The sequence below is a fragment of the Fringilla coelebs genome, assembly GCF_963513975.1.
Source record: "Fringilla coelebs genome assembly, chromosome: 21".
In the NCBI taxonomy this organism is placed as follows: Eukaryota; Metazoa; Chordata; class Aves; order Passeriformes; family Fringillidae; genus Fringilla; species Fringilla coelebs.
This window is the reverse complement of record NC_140047.1, coordinates 11191582-11208422: the sequence shown is the minus strand read 5'-3', so window position 1 is coordinate 11208422 and position 16841 is coordinate 11191582. Positions and strand designations below refer to the sequence as shown.

The window sequence follows — 16841 nt, the reverse complement described above, 5'->3', positions numbered from 1 at the left end:
AAGGGAGTACTTTAAACTTTAGTGCATTCTCAGTCATAAGCATTTCCAAGGGGGTTTGTTTTTCGGTTGTTCTCAGTCACAACAGGTAATCTTGTTAATGAGTGTTAACTTCTGTTCAAAGCTTAGTGCATCTGTAGTTAACCTGGATACAGACGTTGCTGTAAAGGACTTTAAATTCGAGTGTCATTCAGGTGAAAAAGAAACAAAGTAGTAATGACTTTAAAGGAGACTCCCTGTAGATTTCAGAACAGGGACTTTGGGTGGTTCCTTTCCTTGAAGTTAGCATGGTCCCCGAAGTCCATCCACAGTTGGATGATGCTTCTTATGAATGTTTTCAATGGAAACGCTGGAATTTAGGATTTGTGCCTGTCTTTAGCCTGTTGTGGTGTAGGTTGGTAGCTGTAGCAGAGCACTACAGAGTGCTTTAGAGCGCTTAGCAGAGCACTGCTTCAAGTGCAGCACTCAGGCAAAGCAAGTTTGGGGCAGTAAAAGATGAACGAGATCTATTTGTATTGCTGGTTCTTTTTGTTATGGGGAGTTCCTTGCAAGAAGAGAATGTGAACTGGAATTCAAAAAGAGGCCTGTCAGAGTGCCCAAGGCATGGGCTGCCTGCCTTTGGTGTGGTATTTTTTGTTATGAACAAAAAGTGACATTGTTAGGTTTTCCTGTGGTTTTTTGTTGGTTTTGTCTTGTGTTGTTTTTTTCTGTTCGTTTGTGGTTTGGGTGTTAGATTTTTTATAAATTGAAATGGAGTTTCAAAGGCATGATTTGAGGTTAGATTATTATCAAAGAAGTGTAAAATTAATGCTAGACTATTGTTTTACTTCAGCAGTTGTCAAAACCCAAGATCAAATCTAAACAAATCCTAAACTCCACCTTCTGGACTACCAGAGACAATTTGCATTTTCCTCCTTCTTGGGCTAGCAAGTTTTGGTAAACGATTTGTCAAAATTCCAGATGCTGACAGATTTTTGGCTCCTGGGAAGATGATTTTTATGCCTTCTTTTAAGATGGAAACAGCTTTTCATATACTTTTTAATATTACTTATTTCATGGAAGAGTGAAATAGAAATGAAGGAAGTTGGGCTTCCATTTTGAGGATGATAACCTTGGGCAGAGGGATAGGAAGAGATGGCTGATACTGATAATATCTTGTCTGGAATTGGTTATAGTCTGGAGAGATTTTTCTGAACACTTTCCTGCCTGGAATATCTGCCATTGGAATTTGTGCTGGGATTTCAAGTGGTGGTGAAGGGAATTAGACTCACAACTCCCATTGCATTCTACAGGTGTTAACTCAATCCCATATTTGGTTCCTTTGAAGAATCATTTGCTTTGAAGCAACAGTAGTTCATAATATAGTGGTAGCATGACCCCTTCATGAATTGATTCTTACATTGTTGCACTCCTTAAATAAATTTCTCCATTTCTATCTGTAAGATACTTTGGAGAGCCTTGAGATCTTCTGTTCCAGAGCTTCTAAAACCAGATTATCACTCTGTGGAGAAACACCTATCAAAAATACTTAATGCAGACTCAAGCCAAGTGTGAAAATGTGAAGACAGAATGGCTGATTGAGCAGCAAAGTCCGGGCAGAGGCAGAGTTAGGTTGCTGGTGTTTCCTGTTGGTAAGCTGTATATTTGATTCGGTGTTATTTCAGTGCTGTGCTTGGTGTTGGAGTGAATCTGGCACTGAGGGAGTGCAGACAGGCAGGGCAGGGTCCCAGGAGGGGAGGAGCAGCTCTGCTGGAGCAGAAGCTGGTGCATGCTGTAGGATGGGCTGTACGTCTGTAGGACGGAGCTGCTCTGTGGGCAAGGGCCGAGCAAATCCTAATAAAGCCTGGCAGAGGAAAGGTAAAATGCAAAAAAATCCCAAAACCAAACCCCAACCCCCAATACTTTCCTTGAAGTGAATGGGAGATTTTCTTCTGGAGTTGTGCTTCACTTGCACCTGAAGTAGTTTCGGATTTTACCTGATACTTGTCTGTTGGTCATTGACTCAGTTTAATTTGAAAAGTTTATCAAACACATAGAAAAGATTCATGAGGGTAAATAACCCTCTCTTAAAGCTGTAACCTCTGCCCACAAATGCATTAACTTTTTTTTTTTTAATGCTTGCCACAAAATAAATTATTGATCTCATCTTATTCCATTTTATCTAGAGGTGATCCTGGCACACAGAAAAGTGTTATAAATATGATTATTTTGCTTCATTGTGATTAAATTCCTTCTACACTAAAGATCAGATTATATTTGCCCTGTGTATTTGTCAAGGCCTGTTTGTGATGATCCATCATCTTATTTTGTAGATAGTAGTGGTGAAAATTGGTTTTAGTTTGTGTTTGGGAAAATGTAAATTATTTGCTAGAAGTATCTGCCACTACAGTACACTACAGTGCATCAATATTGTGTGATTAAAGATACCTCTTTAAGGTATTTTCTGCTGGAAAGAATGAACGTGTTAAAGCAGAAGTGTGCAGCTTTGTGTGTACCTTGGCAGTGTTCATCAACAAGAATAGATGTAGTGAGTAAATAGAATTATTTAACTTGTTCAGTATTTTATTCCTTAATGAACCATAGAGGTAAAGAGTAGTAAAATCTCTCAATTTGCCATCTCTCTTGCACGGATGGCAAATGTGTGTTTTGTTGCTCTTAGAAATACTAAATGTGGCATCCAGTAATACAGTAATTACAGCTTATCATTTTGATGTATTTCTTGATTGCTTTGCTCTACCCCGGCCATGGGATTCTGTCCTTCACTAAATCATCGTGAAACAATTCTGTATCTAGACTAAATCCTTAGAATACAGTGGGTATCAATCACATGGACAATTAAAATTAAGTATTGACATGTTTTTAAAATAGTCATACATCTCAATTTTGTTTATCTCAAAGTTTCAAAAACCTAATGACCTCATTGCAGCTCAACTATAATTACCATGTTTAAACTTCTATGCATTTTTTAGTTTAAACAGCCTTTGTGTTTTTTTAAACCAAAAGAAAATTAATGAGAAGAGACAAAGAGACATCAAAGAGGTTTTCCCTCTGATTGCAGTGTTAGAAGTTTTGCCTGAAAATAGGTTACATTTCTTCTGTTTTCAGCTGAATCCTCATTAACTTTACATTTTAATGATGTCCAGAGCAAATTATACGATTATGGTAGATGCCTTAAAGGGAAGCTTAAAGGACACCTTTTTAATGTTTATTTCTTTACTGGTGGCAGTATTTGCACCAGTATTATAAACAGCGCTAGACTGCTGAAAAAATTCCCAAACATATCAAAATTATATTCCATTTTTGCCATATATGTAGTATGAGTGTCTTAATTTAATATTTAACACAAATGGAGCATGTTATGGGGAGATCTTCATCTTTGTAGAAGAAAAATGTAAATCAGATCCTTTGAAAGAGTTTACAAATTACTTGTGCATCTTCTATTCAGTTTTATTTATAATGATCAAGTAAAATGGAGACAGATGATTTAACAAGGTCTCAGAATTGTTTTGTTTTCTTGAACCTTCCAAGGAGACAATGGTTGAAATGTTAATAAAGTGCTAGTTTGTATTTTCCAATGACAAAAAAGCATTATTGAGGGAACTTGGTGGAATTTAAATTTGTTCTGTTTAGAGGAACTCTAATAAAGGCATTTCTATGTTCTAATGTACTTCTCCTACTAAAAATTAAGATTGCATAATTAACTTTATAGATGAAGAATTGTGTTATATCAAATGCAACAACAAAACCTTGTATTCAGTGCATCTTAAACAAGGTTACCTGGAAATGGCAATAGCTGGAATGGAATTTGGACAGTTCAGAATGAAATACATCATTTCTGACTGTAGCTCAAGGAAAGGATCTTGTGAAAAGTGGGGTCTTCTGTTTCCCTGGCCGTACACTTGGTGTCTGTGCTTTATTAATAGAACCTTTGATTTTGTTGTGCTGCACTTCAATCAATAAATTTTTGGGAGCTGGGATTATGACAAGGGGATGGGAAGAAGTAGGAGTGTGCTGAGGTACAGGTGCAAGGTAGGACTCATACTCCAGGTGACACAATGAAATGTTTCCATTTGTTTGAACTCTTCATCAATGATTACAGACTACTGTGTCTTGATGGAAGCATTTGATATGCCTGTCATTAATAATCATTGAATAAAGCAGGAGTTGTTAGACAAAAAGAAAACTAAGCTTAGCCTTTCCATTTCAGTTTTACATCTTCTATTTAATATTAATTTTCTGCAGAAACTTTTCAGAAATCTTAATTTTCATGGTTGTCTGGGAGTAATGACAGACCCAAACCGCACATCCAGCTTGGTGGACTTTATGTGATATTGTGTTAGAAAATGGATTTGAGTCTTTCAAAGGTTTGGCTCTCTGCAAGTGTGAAAACAGCTGTTGAAAGCCATGGTTTAAGTTAGTCTTAAGTCTTTTGGCTTTGATGCCTGCTAATGTAACTTTAGTTTGAAGATGGTGTTGCTAAAGGAAATAAAGGTTGAGTGCAATTTCCTGCTTTTTCTCATCTTTATTTTATAATTATCAGAGAATGGACAATCTTTAGTTGAGATGCAAAATAAAAATACTGATTAATAAACTCAGGAAGATACAGATTACAGACTTCTAACTGACAGAAAGATGTGCATGTTATTTTTATTTCCTTGGCAAGAAGGACTTTGTATAGAATCATATTAGCACTGAAAACATGGAATGTTCTTCCTGGTAACTTGTTCTCCAAGTATTTGCAGTGTGGCTGTTTCCAGCCAGTTATGTGTTAATGATAGTGCAAGGCTGAAGCATTCCAATCATTCATATGCCTGTCCTCCCTTTCTCATAAGGGTTTCTTTGCTCAGGGTTTTTGCCTTATTCCTTTTGCTTTGTTGTGGTCAATTCAGTCAGTATAATAGCATAGACACTGGCTTTTTTTCCCCCTTTTTTTTTCTTTAATAAAGAGTTATGTTAGAGATATACTATAACAGAGATAAGAGCTATTTATGTCCTAAGCTATTGATTTTTAATTAATGTTGCCTGGGCTCATACATGTTGGCAGAATTGCTAACAGCTTGTGGCATTTTTTAATTCACATCTTCTTTTTTAGTATTTTGACAGTGTCATTCATATCTCATGAAAAAGTACCTCGTCAGGTTAAATGTGTTAAAACACCGAGCAAAAAAAAAAAAGGAGAGAATGGAACATAGGGCTGCCTAGAAACCTTGATCCAATGCCAAAGTATTTAAACAATTTAGTGTTTTGGTTTTCTAGCTCCAAGCTGCTTCTCAAATCCCTTGCTAATTAATCCAGTTAATTCTTTGTAGACTAACTGTATGCAGGGCTTTTTCTTGGGCCTCTATCACTGAGAACTCTGTTTTGTTTGAAGCAAACCTAAGCTTGGTTATAAAAGTTGTAGTAACAACGTGAGTACTTGCAGATGTAAATACAGTGTTTTGAGCCTTTTTAAAAGGAGTTGTGTTTGTGTGGGTAACTTCTAATTTAATCTTTCATGTTTAAAAATTAAACATATATACTTGTATAAAAAGATGGAGAGAACTTCGTCATTAGTTTGGTCACTTAAGAAAAGGCTGTGGAGCCTCTGTGGAACAATCATGGCGTGGAGCATTGATGTTGTGGTACTAGAGGTAGTGATTTATGTTTATTTTTCATTGACTAAATTGTGATAAATATCATTAATTTCTGAGATAATGAGAACAGAATAGGTACTGCTCAAGGTGTGTTGTTGTGTGATAAGAGCTGCCCAGTTCTTGAACTTCCTTCTGGTTTGTCAGATTTGTGAGAAGTGTTTCCCCCAGCATCCCAGTCCCAGAGTCAATGGCCAGCTGCACTTCAGCACAGCCTGGATCATCAGCCTGTGGAGAGAGTTTGTGGAAGTGGATTCAAGTTACAGTTTTAGATTACCTTTGGAATTGGTAGTGAAGGAAAAAGATTGTTTTCAGCAAATCTGCTGCTAAGAGTGACCAGATTGAAACAAATCTGCAGAGCTTTGAAAGGGGCTGAAAGTTTAGTTGGGAGTTAGTGGTTTCTTAAAGCTGGGCCAGGGAAAGAGAAGGGAAATTAGTGAAATTGCTGGGTTTAAATATGGCTGATTTCCAGGGCTGTGACGTGATTGTGAAATGTTCCTGGTCAGAACTGGGCTACTCCACTCTCTCAGGAGCATTTTGATAGCTGGATGTATGCTCTCATACATCTTGGAAGTATCAAGTGTCTGAAAACATTTTTTGTGGTTAAAAATCCTTTTGATACCCTCGCCTTTTCTACAGTAGCAGAAATGTTTTAAATTTTTTTAGCGAGATGATAGATTTCCTGTCTAGCTGCCCTGAATATCAGCAAACTCCTCTTTATCTAAACCAAATTTTTCTTCAAGCCGACAGCACTGCTTTAAATGTGCTAAACTTTCACAGAGACCTTCCTTTTGAAGGACTGCACACAGCATAGTGAGCTTTGCTAATGTAACTGAAAGCATTGCAGCCATGAACTAGGTCAGTCCTGCAAGTGTCCATATATTCATGGCTCTGTTGTGCTGCCTGATGCTGTCCAGTTAATGAACTTTCCTCCAAAAGAGAGAAGTCATTCTGAACAGCTGAACATGAAGTGATTTTGTTTTTCTTTCATCTCACGGTCATTAGCTCCATGAGATGTATTTTTCCATGTTTGGACCTCCTTCCCCTCACCCCCACTAAGTTTTGAATGGTGTTCAAGAAGTTCAACTTCTGTCATCAACATTTCTGATTCCACGGAAATGTTTTGTTGGGGTGCATATTGGATGCTTTTCCTGTTCTTACAGACTTTCCTCCCATTTAATACTTTGCTTGAAGGCTTTCATGGGACCTCAGTGATGCTGCAGCCTTATGTGAGGCTCATTGTGACTAATCTCTGGTTTTTTGGTTTTTTTTAAACTCGATTCCAGCTTACCTGTTCTTACAGATTTTTGCTGTTTTACCATTTTGAAAGAATGGGCAGCACTAATAGCGTTGGTGAGTTGAGATAGGCCTGTTGCATGGCTCAAGCTGAAACAAAAAGGTGAAGCTGAATCTTGAAGGCTACAGGGCCAAGTTCTCAAGTGTCTCAATAAAATAATTAATGCTCTTTTATGTATGATCTTTTAATATATGAACTTGCAACACCTCAAAGCTCAAGAATGCATTGGTGACTGTGGAAACCTTTGGTCAGTTCTTAGCCCAGTTTTCTGGGGTTATCGCTGCAGTGAGGGTGAAGCTCTAAGTGTGGCTACACTAGAAAAGCTACAAGCAGAGCACCACTATGGAATCAGCTCCCCAGAAATGCTCGTGAGGTTTGGCTGTCCTTTGTTGGTAAGGACATGGATGAATCAGGTTTATGGTGTGGCAGATAAGCTGTATCCTACTGTACATGCCCAGAAGCATTTGTGGTGAGATCTCCACTGCAGGGATCAATGGAATGGAGAGCGAGGTTTTCAGCGTTTGATCTTTGATGGAGTTGTTTGTTTTGTTTCAGTGCCACACGGATCACTAAAGCATCCTGAACTAAGCAGAGGTGCACTAACAGCAGCCATCAAGCCCCAGCTGCTGGTGCAGCTCTGCTTTTTCTGAGCTGTGCAGTTGCTGTGCTGGAGGTTCCCCTCCGAGGGAATTTGTGCAGGGTGTGACAGAGCAGTGTCTGGGAGCGGTGCTGCTCCACTGCAGCAACACACGGGCACTTGGAGCCTGGAAACAGTTGGAGACTATCAATATTGAGAGTATGAACATGGGGTCAGAGTTTGAATTAGAAAGTTACATAGCTTGAGGCTTAGAAATCAGTATTCACTGTTGCATGTGTAACAAAGAAGGTTTCTCTCTGTAGTTCAGGCAATTATCCAGTTGCTCAAGAGAAGGGTTGTTGTTTTTCCTTTCTTAGTACAACACTTCAAGAACTTATGGTGGGCTACAACACTTCTGTTCCATGTCCTTTTTCAGTCAGCTCAGATCAAACCTGATATGTGGCAATCCATACTGCAGTGAATGTATTTCTGCAGTGTTTTACGTATATCTCTGACAGTATGTCCATCTGAAGTTATTGCGCTTGGTGAAGTTTGGAAAGAAGTTTTTAAAAAGTCAAACAGTTGTAAAGTGTTCTCTAAGACATAGGAAATATAGATTACTACCAAATTAAAATGGTCAAACTATCACTAAAGCTAAACTCAAAAAATGACAAAAATAAAACAGCTTGGAAAATGTTTATAAAACTCAAAGTATTTTCTGGTAGTGAAAAGCCCGGCAGTGTGTTGGAAAATACCGTTTGTTTTCATTAGCAATTCCTTTAGGTTTTGTAATGCAGTTGATTGATTGCCATGGCCACATTGTGGTTTTACACAAGTTCCTTTTAATACACTATGGCTAAAAAGCAACATGAAATTAAAATGTTAATTCTGGTTTTCTTCAGAGCAAGAACCAAGTTAAAAGTTATTTGGTTGACACAGGAAAGTAGAAAACGTATCATTGCATAAAAATTTATTGTAAAATTAATTGAATAAGGATTTTTAAAAATGAATGTGCTTAGTATGCTAATTAATACAATTGGGTATTAATTCAGTTGGCTATAAGCTCTAATCTTATCAAATATAACTTTTATTTTTGCTGCTGTACAAAGTGAGCTTAGAGGAATTGGTTTGGGTGCATGTACTTGGCCCTTCAGCAGAGGAAGTGATCTCAGGCCAGCAGATAGGCATTCAGAAGCCATCTGAAATACATGTCCTGTAAATATTAAAGAGGTGACTGTTTCTTGCAAAGCTGTCAAAGCTCTGGTTGCTTTGGTCTTAGCCTGAGAATTTGCATTCTGAGAATCTAAGTTAACAGATTTAGACAATTACTGCTTGTGTCTGGTATTGTTAAATAATCTAGATGATGCACTAATTTGGATTAATTAATTAATCAGGACTAATTTTTGCTTCATGTTAGCTACATGTGATAAAGCTCTTTTTAGTTTTCTTTCTTTATTGCTTCTGAGACTTTTAGAAAAATCTTAGCTTGTAAATCCTGCTCTGCATGGTATTGGCACTTCCAGACTGTCACATTTAAATCAGAGCCTGAAATATTAGTTAACTGATTCTTTCATATCCCCAGGACAAGGAGGGCTTGCCAGCTGCTGTGGAAGTGGGGAGACGGTCACCAGGCAACTCTGCTGTCTCAGAATATAAATACAAAGAGGCAGGAGAGAAGCAAATTCAGTATTCATGGCCTGAGCACTTAAAACACATCTCTATTAAATTTATAGAGTGTCAAAAAGGTTATGAGGAAAAATACTCTGATCAAACACAAATAAATTAAAAAATTATTAAATCCCAAAAAAAGCCTGCTTACAGTAGGTGTTCCCAGTCAACTTCTGCATTTAAACTCTTTTGTATAATTATTACAGGCAGCCTGTAAAATGTTTCAAAACACTTCGTATTTCATTTTGTAAGCCAGGCTTTGTGGATTTCTTGACCAGTGGAGTACGATTTTACCTAATTATATTTTTTTGCAAGTTTTAGCTGCTTTATAATTTGCTGACTAAAATTACAGGGGGAAAAGAGAATTTAAAATATAATCCATTCAAAATTTGCAGTTTGCATGACTCCTGGAGTTTGGCTTCGATTTGGAGGAATACTACATTTCTGGGTTGGTTGAAGAACAGATGGTTATCAAGAGAAATATCCCCTTAAGTGCACAGTAAAGCAAACTCAAAAGATTCATCAACCGTGCTTTAATGTGGGCTCGAGGTATCACCAAAGTCATTAACCAGTGCAGAGAAAAGATCTGAAGACGTCAAATGAAGATGGGAGAAACGTGTAACAAACAGGACTGGAAATAAGTACTTATTTTGTCTTCTAGTTTTGATCTCTGTTATTTTAGTTTTAGCTCTATCCTGTGCATCCCCTTCTTATAATTCTAGCTTTAGTTCTGTCAGTATCAGCAGTTTAAAAATTAATCTGGATTGAAAGCTTCTGTTCTTCTTTGTAAGGAAATAATTCTGAGTTTGCTGATCACTGAAGACAACTTATGCTTTCCTCCAATGTCTCCCTACTCTTAGCAGTTTAGAATGGTAGCAATAGACATTAATCTGTACCCTTATACAACTGGGTTTTGTAAAACCAATATCTTGGTGTAGGTGAAACAAAAGAACTTAAGGATTTAATAGAGAGACAATTCTCCAGTTGTATTTCATATTTTGAACACACTGCTTGCTCCAACTTCCCAACTTCCATTTAAAGAATTAGTAAAGTTTTGATTAAACCTCTCCCCATTCCACGTAAGAGTCCAAGGGAATAAATAATAACAGTTAAGGTGGAACATGTTGCCTTAGGAGAGGGTCTGACTAAATGCTGTGCACACGTGGCTAGCTGGGCAGTTCAACTGCTTGACATGACACCGGATAACTGCCTTTGTAAAAGGCACTGAGTGTTTTTCCTATCTTCTTCTCCAAGAAGTGAGCATTGTTTTTGTTTATGTAACAGGATTGTAAAGTGAACCAAGGCCCCTTTAGATGGAAAGTTGCTTTGTCTGCTACAAACAGTGAAAGTCGCATATTTAATGTTTACTCTGAATGGTTCCTAAAGCTGCTGCTGGTCTTGTGCCTGCTCTGGAAACCTGGTGTGAGGGCATCAGGAACCTGGTGTGAGGGCATCAGGAACCTGGTGTGAGGGCATCAGGAACCTGGTGTGAGGGCATCAGGAACCTGGTGTGAGGGCATCAGGAACCTGGTGTGGGGGCATCAGGAACCTGGTGTGCACCCCACATGTACAGACATAACTCTGACAACCTGCACCAGTTCTTGTGTTGTTGGAGCTGTTACTTCTCTACATCTCTTAATGGAGAGCTGTATATTACCTTAAGTAAAAATCTGCAAGGTAATTTGTAACTTAACCTGCTTTTTTTGGAAGGATTTTTTAAAAAAACACATAAGATGTTGCTGAACACTGCCAAGGAGAGTTTTGTTCCTCACTGCCCCTCTGGCTCTTGATGTGTTAATAATATAGAAATAATTATGGAAATCATAGTAATTTGCTTAATCTGTTCTGGTTTTCTCCCTTCCTTCCTGTTTCCTATGATGTATATTTTATACTGCCTTTATTCTCAGTCTTTCCTGCTTTCACATCACTTTACTGAAGTCTGAACAGCATTTTGTGTCTGAGTTACAAACCTTATATTATGTTTCTAGATTAAACTGTTGTGAAAAGCATTTTTATGTTACCAGTGAGGTATTTGGCACTTGCAGGGCAGACTTCCAAATGTTCTGTTAAAGAGAGAAAGACAAAAACTTAGGAGTCTCTTTTTTGTGTCATGACTGTCCGTGGCCTCTTGCACAGCAGCTGATACACCAGTCCTGGCTGGTTCTCTCACTGCAGGGCCCATGTCCACTGACTCAGGCCCAGCCTGGCACAGGGATGCAGCCTGGATCCTGGAGGGGGATGTTTGTTTGCACTGTGATCTGCTAGGTGAAGGTGTGTGAGCTGGAGCCTGCTGCGGGTGCTTGCTGTGCTCAGCGACACCTTGGGGTGATGTCAGTCCCACAGGCTGCTGCTGGCAGTGGCCTTGTGAGATGGGGTGTAAGACTTGCTTGTAGAATTTTCTTTTGCATCTTGGTGGTTTTCTGACTTACACACTTTTAGAATAAAGTACACTTTAAAAAGAAAGGATTGAAGGCTTAAAGCTGCATATTAAATAAAAATGGAAATTTTTATTCCATATGTATTTTATGCCAGAACTTGTTCTGAGGTTTTGTGTCTGTCTGCTGGTGTGTGTGTAGGTTTTTTCTTTCCCACATTTTCTCCTCCCATCCCCGCCTTTTTCCCGCCTCCCCTCCTGCTTTCGGAGATGATATCTGCAGGCTGAGCTGCAGCAGGTTAGGGGCAAGCAGGAGTGTTCGGCTGTGCTGAGTGCAGGACACCAAGGAGTTTGCAGAGGTTTGGAAAGAAGTTTGCATTGCTTTTTAGTTGTGCTGCATAAGGATGAGAATGTGTAGTGGGTATTGAAATTAAAAGTTACTCTGAATGGAATTCCTGTTCCTTTTAGGGGGATTGCAGCTATAAGGACCTTACAGAAGTGAATGAGGTAAATAATTAGTTAGGAGAAAAAAATGAAGTAAGTTTCACTATATTTTTCAGTTTGGAATTGAAATTGATTTTTTGTAGCCAGTATGGATTAAATTGGCTGGCTTTTATCAGAAGAAGCAAGTTTGTTTATATTGGGTTTGCATGGTTTACTCTGGGAAGTATTTTCTGATAATTTTTTGAAAACTTCCATGGTCTTATAATTTCCATAAAATTCAAATTCAGACCAGTTTGAGCTGTGCTATTCGTAGAAGTAATTAGGCATGTGTCTTCTAAAAGCAAAACTCCTCACTTTATGACGTAAGAGAAGTTAGTAAAAGAGCAGCATAGTTACACTAATATGCCATTGTAGCATGTTCCCATCCTGTCATCTGGAAAATTAAATCAGGTTCCAGCATGGATTAACATTCAGACTTGTGTGGAGGGGAAGGTACTGTCTTAAATGCCATGAAATTGAACAATGGGATTATACAGTTCACAGCTAATTTCAATATTCTGCTGTACTTGGCTTTTTGTTAAACAAGATCCTGTATGGAGAGGCAGGGATAGCTTTTAGAACTTGGAAACATTCACATATTTAATGAACTACTAAAATAATAGCTGGAATGTGTTTGAGTAATGAACGCAGTGCTCTACGTAATGTGCACAGATGTGACGTGGAATCTCCACTTCCAGAGGGGAGATCTGGATGTGTTAGTCCTGAGAACTGCACTCAGCCAGTGTGGAATCTGTGCTCGGTGTTACTCCTTTGGTGAGCCTGTAAATGCTGCAGTGCCCATGCAGAAAAGCCTGGCTCTCTGTCCCCAAGAACGAGCGCTGGCTTTGCTCACCCCTTTCCAAAATAACCCCCGCGTTGTTCCGCTGAGAAGTGATTCAGTCTGTTCCCTCAGAAGCGCCTCTTAAAATAGTTGTAAGGGAAACTGCTGCAGAAATAGCCACAGAACCCATTTCATAGGGGACTTCCAACCCAGTCCTCCCTGGGACAGGCTGTCCCTAGTGAGTAGCAAGGGCTGCTGGAGCTCCTGGACTTTGGCCAGCTGAGACTTTGTGGCAGCAGCTGCTTTGTATGGAGCTGTATCCTCTGGGAAGAGAGCTTCCAGTGGTGCATGTCAGGTTGGTAAGTGAGCCCACATGGGCTATGCAAGTCACTCATGGATCTTAGGAAACTGATGCAACGTGGCCTTGGTTAACAAGCTTTTTAAACCTGACTGTAAGTATTAGGAATAAAATCGATTTTTTTCTTGATACCAGCAGTTTAAGTTTGTGACATATGTGTATTTCTTTGCACTTCTGCCCCTACAAGAAGGGGAGATTGCAGATGGGATGGTGTATTTTAGCTTTATTTTGGAATGTTATTGCTTGTATTCTTTCTGCTTTACACTTGCAACTTCAGTTTCCAGTGCTGTATTTCAGCATGTATTTATATTCATGGATGGCTGTTTTCCACGAAAGTTTGTGAGCACTTGTTTTAGGCATAAACTGTGTGGGTCTTGTCATCTTTGTGAGCTGAAACTACAAAACCAGTTGTAATGAAGATAAACAGGAGATACTAGGTTACCAAACACAGAAAAGTTCAGTGTGTAGCACAACCTGAATTCTTGTTTCAGGGTTTGGACAAGTTTACTTTGAGAAGCATCTCCATAGTTCCTGTGACTTTTTCTTTTTGGGGGTTGACCTGCACTGTGTTTGTTCCTGGTTTGCAAGGTCTGCTCCTGCTCTCAGCTGGTCTTTCAGAGCACTCTGAAGTTATATGTGACTGCAAGGCTTCAGCTCAGTGCTTTGCTGTAGCTGAGCAAGAGGATGGTTGGGATTTCAGCCTGGCGCTTCCCTTGTTCTGATGTCAACAAATAGATTCCACTCTCCTGAACTTGAAAAAAGTATTCTACATGTGTTTACTTTGCATCATTTCACTCGAAAGCCTGTTAAGTACCTGGAATAACAGTTCCCTATGTTTTGAGTTGCAAAGGGCTTTCTTACTGTCTACAACTACAATGGAGCTGCGTCTAACTGTTTGCATGCACTGTGCAAAACAAATTACTGTGAGTAAAAGTGTTTGAAGTTCCCCAAGTTACTTTAGTTTTACAGGTAGAGTTGACAGTTCTGTTTATGTGTTTGCCAAATACTTCACACAAGTGCTGGGACAGTTTTCACTGATCCTCGTGGTGCTGATTAAAGCTGAGTCCTGGGTGCTGGCTTGGCCTGTATCTGTTTGTTTGACTGTTTTCTCTTGTTCAGAATAATTTGGATATCATGTCTGTTGTGATTTTTGGGCAACTTGTGCTTATTCCTTCAGGGGAGAGCCTGGCTGTACTGAGTAGTATAGCAATGTTTGGTTTCAAGATATTTATATTTCATAAAGTTAGGTATCTTGAGGGCCACTATTGTATGTATTTATGTCAGTCCTCTTGGTGTAGTGAGGGTGGTCTGGCTTCCTGAAACTTCATGGCAGGCCACGTAGAATTTAAATATACTTCTGTTGTGTATAAATGCGTAGGTAAGTATAGTTGAAAACACCTTTCAAATTCACACTGGGTTAACAGTGAAGAATGGATGCAGTGATGAAAGCTATAAGATGTAGGGGTTTTTTTTCCCTGTGACCAGTGTAGTGTTTTTCAAATAAAGATAGTGAAAGTTTAGTAAATATTCCCAGACCATTTAAAAGGTGAAGTGATGGAGCTGACCTAATCTTAAATAGAAAGGACTTGTGAACATAGGGGGACCTGTGCCTGCCAGGCATACCTTAGAGTGGTTTTCTTACCTGTGGTGTTCCAGTTTGTCTGGATTAGCCCTCCTGATGCTGGTGTGAGATGTGTCATCCCAAGTGGCCTGTGGACAAGCTGTATCCCTGTGTCACACGGGCAGATGACGTGCAGGGCAGTTCCCTCAGGTGGGACCATGGAGGCAGGAACAGGGATGTGTTGGCTCAGAGTTCAGCTGCCATGAGCTCTGGAGTCTCACCAGGCCCTGCACAGACCTCTGCCTCTGCGCCAGGAGCTGAGATGGGGCTTTCAGGCTTCATTTAAATACAGTCCAGCAGGTTTGTCTGGGCTGTCCTTCATGGCAGGGAGCTCTGGGAACACAGAAGGGCTTTCAAAATGCTAAGAAAACAGGAAAAATACATGTTTACACACACACACACAACTTTGTATGACTAATCTATTTTGTTGGATTTTTCAAGAATGAGAATGTGGTTTGCCATCTATGGACGAATGTGTTTAGAGCAAACACACTTTGGATTTCTGTCAAATTGAGTTCCTCATTTCCCTAAGATAATGGTGAATGATAAAATGTTGTGTGAGGCAGTATGTGAATGTATATTTATATTAAGTTTGAGAGCAATGGATCAATAGAAGGAGGGGGGAAATGTAGTTTCATGTTCAAACACCATTACAGATGCCTGCAGCAATACAAATTTGTTTCTTTCATTGATTTGGGATTTTTTTTTTTTTGGTGCAATTCTGAAATCTTGCCCTCTATTAATTAATTTGAAAAATATTTTAAAATATGCATCTTAATAGGTGTGGCATAGTTCCTTTTACCACTCTTGCTGTACTTGCTGTGCTGAAGTGTGAAGCTGTACTGTCCTGTTAATTGCTAACTGTGTGCTGAGGGGGCCCATGCCAGCACAGTTGGTCACATCTTTTTGTGTATTTGGACACTTTGCTCACTTACCTGCGTGTAGGCTGAAGGATTTTCAAAGTAAGGCTCTAAAAGGAGATCCCTTGCTCTCTGTTTCTGATTTGCTGTGGTAATGTAGACGGGCTTGCTGATATGTGCAGGTACAGTTTGATATATTCTATATGTATCACGGTGAAATGTTAAGACCAAGTATCTGATTGTCTGGAAAATGTAAAGCTGGAAAGTTTATAAAGGCCTGAGCTGTTGGATTTCTCGTGTGAACAGAGTACACCTTGAGAAGGAGTTTGCACCTGCTGGCAGCAGAACCACCATGGCCCAGCTCCTCCCTCAGGGAACGCTGCTCGGGGCACTCCGGGCTGGCAGCGCTGAGGGACACCAGGGGAGGTGCCCGTGCCACCCCTCACTTCTGAGCCGGGCGAGGCCCAGCCCGGGGCCGTGTCTGCAGCACCGAGGGGCGACGCTGCCGCCATACTGTTCGTTTGTTCCTGCAGTCAACTTGATTTTGGACTCTTGCCTGATTGTTGCATGGTTTGGTGTTTATAATTAAAAAATTATCTTTGTAGAATGGAATGTGGCCTTCTCCCATGTATTCCTTTGAAAATGGATGGCTTTGAAGAGGTCTGTTTTAAATTGGTTGTCATATAAATAATTTCAATCGTGATATTCTGTTGTTTTATGAACATCTCTAATTAAATTTAAGATAACTTCTCAGGGAATACTACCGTATTATTTATTCTGACAGCCAAAGGAGTAAGGACGTTGCATCAGTCTTGAATGCTTGCTACTCTGAAGTGTTTCACACTTGTTTTCTTGATGAGAAAGGTTCCAGGGCTGTGTTAATTGCCTCTTTCAAATTCTGGATAAATATTTTTGGGTTTTTAGGGAGCATACCTTAGCATAAGTATGAAGTAATTTTGAGGGATTTGTAAACCGGTATCACTGAAAACTGTCTATGGACATAAATTAACACAGTGCCTGGAGGTGGCAAAACTGGCTGTCTGGTTTTAACCAAAATGAGGTGCATTGGGTAACCATTTCCTGGTGATAAGCTTGGGTGGCAAATTGCAGCCGGAAAGATGTAGCCCAGGTGCCAGCCTGAAGTTCAGTCTAGCACCAGGGCTTCTCTTAAAACGTAATTTATATTTTTATATCT

The 16841-nt window shown here is 39.5% G+C and overlaps 1 protein-coding gene across 7 annotated transcripts in view; it reads left to right on the top strand.

Annotated features, from left to right (window-relative positions):
* Nucleotides 1–16841, top strand: part of DENND1A (DENN domain containing 1A) — a gene marked incomplete at its 3' end in the record, with an annotated part of 147731 nt that overhangs the window by 13196 nt on the left and 117694 nt on the right. The gene's annotated exons all lie outside the window — the stretch shown is intronic.